The following is a 7,569-nucleotide window of genomic DNA, read 5'->3' on the forward strand; positions in this document are numbered from 1 at the left end:
TGAAAATAGCGGTAGAAGACAGCTAGATATGCAACATTGCAGCGGTGAGAGAGAAACTGAAGACAGTCAGTTAGATGAGAGGAGTCGATGAGACGAAAAGGTTTTGATTCCACCCTGTCTACTAGAGCAGTATGAGTGGAACCCCCCCGGACATGTGAAGCATACTCCATACATGGACGGATAAGGCCCTTGTATAGAGTTAGCAACTGGGAGGGGGTGAGAAAAAAAGGCGGACACGTCTCAGAACACCTAACTTCATAGAAGCTGTTTTAGCTAGATATGAGATGTGAAGTTTCCAGTTCAGATTATAAGTAAAGGACAGACCGAGGATGTTCAGTGTAGAAGAGGGGGACAGTTGTGTGTCATTGAAGGAGAGGGGATAGTTGTCTGGAAGGTTGCGTCGAGTTGATAGATGGAGGAATTGAGTTTTGAGGCATTGAACAATACCAAGTTTGCTCTGCCCCAATCAGAAAATTTAGAAAGATCAGAAGTCAAGCGTTCTGTGGCTTCCCTGCGTGATATGTTTACCTCCTGAAGGGTTGGACGTCTATGAAAAGACGTGGAAAAGTGCAGGGCTGTATCATCAGCATAGAAGTGGATAGGACAAGAAGTTTGGTTTAGAAGGTCATTAATGAATAATAAGAAGAGTGTGGGTGACAGGACAGAACCCTGAAGAACACCACTGTTATTAGATATAGGAGAAGAACAGTGACCGTCTACCACAGCAGCAATAGAACGGCCAGAAAGCTTCATTAACTTCTGCAGCGTATACGGTCTTATATTTAATTTACAATCTGCAAAACACCACTCCTCCTCTTCTACACATCATCTTCTTTTCCTCACTGAAACACAGGTGCCTGAGGCAACTGACAGTAGCCTCATTTCTATTCCCTCCTACTTTCTTTATGCTCATTTTCAATTTAAAGCTGGATGTTGCATTTATGTGTGCAACGACGTAACCTGCTCTCGTGTCCACACTCTTCAATCTTCCGAGTTTTCTGATTACAACTACAGTGTCAACCCAAAGTAGAATTTATCTGTGCTGTATACTTTTCACCTAACTACTCTGAATAAAATAGATTCTTTGACTACTTAACTTCCAAAGTGGAACACATTCTGACTCTCTTCCCTTTTGCAGAGATCTTCATTCTTGGAGGCTTCAATGTTCACCACCGGCTTTGGCTTTCCTCTCCCTTCACTGACCATCCTGGTGAACTAGCCTTCAACTTTGCTATCCTCCATGACTTAGAGCAATTGGTGCAACACCCTACTCGTATTCCTGACCGTCTTGGAGACACGCCCAACATTCTTGATCTTTTTTCTGACCTCTAAATTTATGATGTCACTTTCTATTCTCCGTTGGGCTCCTCCGATCATAACATCATATCTGTATCATCTCCTATCGCTCCAGTCCCTCCTCAGGATCCCACTAAGCAAAGGTGTCTCTGTCGTGTTGTCTCTGCTGGTTCGGGGAACCTGAGGAGGTATTTTGTTGATTTTCCTTGGAATGACTACTGCTTCCGTGTCAGAGACCCGTCTTTGCATAACAGAGGTGATAGTGTCCAGCATGGAGGCGTACATTCCTCACTCTTTTTCTCAACCTAAACCTTCCAAACCCTGGTTTAACACAGCTTGTTCTCTTGCTATACTCGTACATGATAGAGAGGTAACTTACAAAAGGTACTTAAGCCTTCCATAACCCGAATCTCATGAACTTTATATTTCTGCCAAGTCTTTTCTACAACTAGCCAAAAAAATTCCTTCATTGACAGAAAGTGTCAGAATCCTTCCTTCGTGACTTCTGGCATATAGCCAAAAATATCTCCAATAACTTTATTTCTTCTTTCCCTCCTTTATTCTACCAGATGGCACCACTGATATCACATGTATCTCTTAAGCTGAATTCTTCGCTCAAACTTTTGTTAAAAACTCTACCTTGGATGATTCTGGGCTTATTCCTCTCTCTTCTCCAACCTCTGACTACTTCATGGCACTTTTTCTTTCAACTCTGTCTATTAACATCTACCTTTTCTACCCCCAGCTGCTAACTCTGTACAAGGGCCTTATCCGTCCATGTATGGAGTATGCTTTACATGTCTCTGGGATTCTACTCATACTGCTCTTGTAGACATGGCGGAATCAAAAGCTTTTCGTCTCATTAACTTCTCTTCTCTGACTGACTATCTTCAGCCTCTCTCTCATCGCCGCATTGTTGCATCTCTAGGTGCCTTCTATCGCTATTTTCATTATAACTGCTCTTCTGATTTTGCTAACTGCATGCCTCCCCTCCTCCCAAGGCCTCGCTGCACAAGATTTTCTTCTCTCTCTCATCCCTATTCTGTCCTCCTTTCTAATGCAAGAGTTAACTAGTACTGTCAATCATTCATCACTTTCTCTGGTAAACTCTGGAATTCCGTGTCTGCTTTTGTATTTCCACTTTCCTATGACTTGAATTCCTTCAAGAGGGAGGCTTAAAGACACTTATCCATCTTTTTTTTTTTTTACTACCGCTTTCAACCCTTTTATGGGACTGGCATCTCAGTAGGCTTTTTTTTTTTTTTTTTTTTTTTTGTTGCCCTTGGCAACAGTGTCTTCCTACATAAAAATAAAAAAAATAAATAAATAAAAATAAATAAATAAATGAAAATCAGCAAAACACTGGTCCACCCAATTATCAGAGGCAGAACGCTAGAGGCACCTTTGCTTAGGGGGATCCTGAGGAGGGATTGGAACGATATGACAAGATACAGATAAGACATTGTGATTGGTGGAACCCAATGCAGGAGATAGGGTAACAACATCAGCAGAAGGATCAGAGATTAGGAAAACGTCAAGAATGTTGGGTGTATCCACAAGACAGTCAGGAACATGAGTAGGGGTTACACTTATTGGTCTAGCTCGTGGAGGATAGCAAATTTGAAGGCTAGTTTACCATAATGATCAGTGAAGGCAAAGGAAAACCAAAGCTGGTAGCTGAACATTTAAGTCTCCAAGAATGGAGATCTCCGCAAAAGGGAAGATAATCAGAATGTGTTCCACTTTAGAAGTTAAGTAGTCAAAGAATATAGTCAGAGGAGTTGGGCGAAAGTTATACAACACAGATAAATTTAGTTTGAAAGTGACTCTGTAGGTGCAGCCAGACGGAAAAAAAAAACTAAAAGATTCAAGAGCATGGGCACGAGAACTAGCTAAGTCGTTGCTCACATAAACGCAACGTTCAGCTTTGGATTGATCATGAGAATAGAAAAAGTAGGAGGAAACATAAAAGGGGCTACTGTCAGCTGCATGAGACACCTGTGTTTCAGTGCTTAAAAGAACAAAAGGTTTAGTAGAGGAGTGGTGGAATTCTGCAGATTGAAAATTAGATTTAAGATCGTGAATGTTGCAGAGCGTGAGATGCAAACTATTGTTCGATGAATCTAAAAATGCGGCAACAACGCAGACCATGCACCTGCAGCGCAGCTGATGCTGTGGTAAACACTTAGCATTGCAGCATGTGCAGTGAGGACCAACTAGGTGCACTAGCACATGAATGGCTGGGGTGATTCGGTAGGCTCCATGGAAGTGGTTTTTATTACCCCTCATTTCTGCCTCCCTAAGGATCTTTTGTTCTCCTCGTAGCGGCCTCTCCAGCAGTATATTTGCCGTGGCCATACTGTCTCTCTCCTTCGTCTTGCTGGCTTATGTAGGCGCTCTTCCGGTTCCGGAGCCGGATGCTGAAAAGTCTTAAGGGTCTTTTAAGTGCTAAAGGTCCCTTAGACCGCTTAAAGGCTATCCTCGAGGCGTGAAGGTCCGTTACAATCAGCACCAAATGTCCATTTAGTAAAGATTGCTTCGCTACCACCCTTAAGCTAAAGATTGCGAACTCTATTTACCATGGAAATCTGTATTATTGGTGGTTTTAACATTGTTTCTTCTGATATTCACTCCCAAACATAATCTTAAGGTGACAAATATGTTTTGAGATATGGAACTATATAGAAAATGCGGTGTATCTCCCAAATATGTGTAGACAGAAGGCACCGCTGGGAGCTGGTAGCTCCTCGGCGGGCGTGTTGTTTTGGCAGAATAGAACTCATTGCGATTAAAAAAAAAAAAAAAAAAGAAGGTCCGTGCTCTAAGGCGATACAGAAAATATACAGACCTATTAAATGTTCTGCACGTTAATGATGAACATTTATACACTTTGATTTTATTGCAGTTTCAACCAATACACCTTATGTAACTATAGCCCTTCGTAGGTTCTACATTTCATTATTTGGAGCATTTATCATTTAGTATTTTACCTTATGGGGTGGGATTGTATGATCCGGACCAGAAATTTTTTTCTTCTTTTATAATTTTCAGCATTTTACTTTAATTAATTTATTTTTTTGCTTCTTTTGATATATATATATATATATATATATATATATATATATATATATATATATATATATATATATATATATATATATATATATATATATATATATATATATACATATATATAACGCTTTCATTTCCTATTGTAGTGAGGTCTTCCGGTATGAAGTTCCATGGTTTAGCCCGCCGTAAGACATGTATGATATATATATTTCTTTCATATTTTTTCTGACATGCCAGTTTTTCTTAAGTGTCCTATGAAAATTTACGTTTTTTTTTTTCACTGCATTTAATATTGGAGAGCACGAAGTTTTATGCCTAACCATTTTTTCTCAGATTTATATAAGAAAAAAAATGTAAATCCATCAAATAATCAATGTATCTACTTCAGAAATCTTTTCTATTAATATTTTATTTATTGTAAACCAGTTAAAAATTGTTTTTTACCTAGAAATATGGCGAAATATAACAAATTGTTTTCCCACCCCTCTTCCACCGCGGTAATTAAGCGTGAAATCATGAGTCGCTCTACGCCTATGTACAAAACCAATCGGAGTAACTAAATTAAACTAAGTCTGAACATATCCTGATGGATATATCTTGTGAGGTTCAAGTCCCTAGCTGCAATAGGCGAAATATAGTAACTCCTTAAACTTTATCACGCGATATCTCAAATGGGCGGATTTTAGCATATAAAAATGATCTCCTCTGTTGTTATTACTGCTACACATTTATTGACTATTGCAGCTTATGAAACTATGAAAGGCAAAAAAAAGCATGCTATCGATTTTTTTTTTAAGTTGATTTTGATTTTTGACAAATATTCAAAAGTCAAACTTTTTTTTTACTTTTTCATCGAACAGAACAATATTTTTTTATTATTGTACAGGAAAAGAATATAACAGATATTTTTATCCTTTCTGATTAAATTGCTTTTATAATTAAAGAAATTATTCAATAAGTAAGGGAGAATATATGAACTGGACATAGGTAATTTAACATGGAATTTTACATCCCTCCTCCTTATTGAAGGCCCAGGAGTCTGGGTGGCAAAGCCCTCCCTGTTGTTAGGAGGTCACAAAATGTTCATCTTATGGGGGAACCCAGGGGGGGAGCAATGACTCATCGTTTTGGTTACAAAATGTTAGAATAGGTTAGTTTACCATGTGGGGATGTCCATGAGAGGCGAAGTCCTCCCACAGTTAGCATGTTAGAAAATGTTAAGTTAGTGTACCTTATGAAGACTAGTCAAGTAGGTTTTGGGGGAATCAAGGGGAGACTACTAGTTGAAACTGCAAATATACCTAGACTTCCCTGTTAAGAAATCATGCAACTGTGCTAAGAACTGGATCCAAATGTTGTTTAACCAACTCGCATGGCCCATGCTCTGCCCATTGCAATACAAGTGTTAATGGCCCTGGGATTAATCATGAACTGTATTGCAAATTACCCTGGAAGTACACACAACTCATTTATTTGAGCAAACTGCAATTTCTGAAGAAAATTTGAGCATGGAAAATATGGTGGTGATGTGCCTCTACGTATGTATGGTTTGGCAGAAAGCCTAAGAAATATATATATATATATATATATATATATATATATATATATATATATATATATATATATATATATATATATATATATATATATATATATATATATATATATATATATATATATATATATATATATATATATATATATATATATATATATATATATATATATATATACATGAATGCATGGATAAATAGTTAGGATTAATTGTTATGATAAAGAAGAAAGTTATTTGGTATAACACCTTGTCATCTAGCCAAAAATATCTCCAATAACTTTGCTTCTTCTTCTTTCCCTCCTTTATTTCAACCAGATGGCACCACTGCTATCACATCTGTTTCTAAAGCTGAACTCTTCGCTCAAATCTTTGCAAAAACCCTACCTAAGACGACTCTGGGCTTGTTCATCCCTCTCCTCCACCTTCTGACTACTTCATGCTAACTATTAAAATTCTTTGCATTGATGTTTTCCATGCCCTCGCTGGCCTAAACACTCGAAAGGCATATGGATCTGATGGGGCCCCTTCTATTGTTCTCTGAAACTGTGCCTCCGTGCTTGCACCTTGCTTAGTCAAATTTTTTCTGCTCTGACTATTAACATCTACCTTTCATTCTTGCTGGAAGTCTATCTACATTCAGCCTTTTCCTAAAAAGTGTGACCGGAGAAATGTCATGAGGGTCGCCCGTCTTATAATGGCATGCCATGGGACCTCCATGGCTTGCCATTTTTGGATGGGCGACCCTCATGGCATTTTTCCGGGGGTCTCAGTGACAATCCATATCAGGATGGTGGCCCTGGCTGTAAATTAACGCCAGAGGACGTGGATCATTCACGGCGACGTTACCAGGGTCCATGTTAAGGGGGAAAATGGCATGCCATGGGAACCTCCATGGCTTGCCATTTTTGGATGGGCGACCCTCATGGCATATTTTCGGGGGCCTCAGTGACAATCCATATCAGGATGGTGGCCCTGGTTGTAAATTAACGCCAGAGGATGTGTATCATTCAGGGCGACGTCACCAGGGTCCATGTTAAGGGGGGGCGATGGTGAAGGTGATGGTGGCGCTGACAGGGAGAGATGGGGGCGTGCATCCTTCTCCTTTGGCGGGTATGTAATGGATAAATGAATCAATAATGGTGGGTAGGAAGTAATTGAATGGTAAGGAATGGGGAGAACCTGAATGAATCAGGCAAGGCAGGAGCTGGGAGTTGCTGGTGGCGTTGCCGTGAAGGTCGCCATCACACGCGCGGCGATTAGGGGGTCGCTGGTGGCTTGATACCCTTCGTTAGCGCGGGTCCTAAGGGGCTAGGGTGGTGAGTCTCCCTCCAACATCTCAGTACATTCTAGTGTTTCCCACCACTCCATGGTCAAGGTCGGCAGAAGGAAAAGGGAAGAGGGAGGACTTAACGCCTCAGGAAAGTGGATGGCGACGCCACCAAGGGCCATGCAACCTTTGTTTTGGGTGGGAATGGGAAGTTGAGGGCTATAGGATGGGCCGCCACGCGATTGCCACCCGCTAGCCAGGGTGGATAAGGAAACGTGGGCGAATCTTACCGACGCCGCTGACTCCGCCCTGTCATCTCAGGATGGATCAGCACCCTATCATCTCAGGATGGATCAATGCCCTGCCACTACCTGATGGT

The sequence above is a fragment of the Scylla paramamosain genome, unplaced genomic scaffold, assembly GCF_035594125.1.
Source record: "Scylla paramamosain isolate STU-SP2022 unplaced genomic scaffold, ASM3559412v1 Contig22, whole genome shotgun sequence".
NCBI lineage: Eukaryota > Metazoa > Arthropoda > Malacostraca > Decapoda > Portunidae > Scylla > Scylla paramamosain.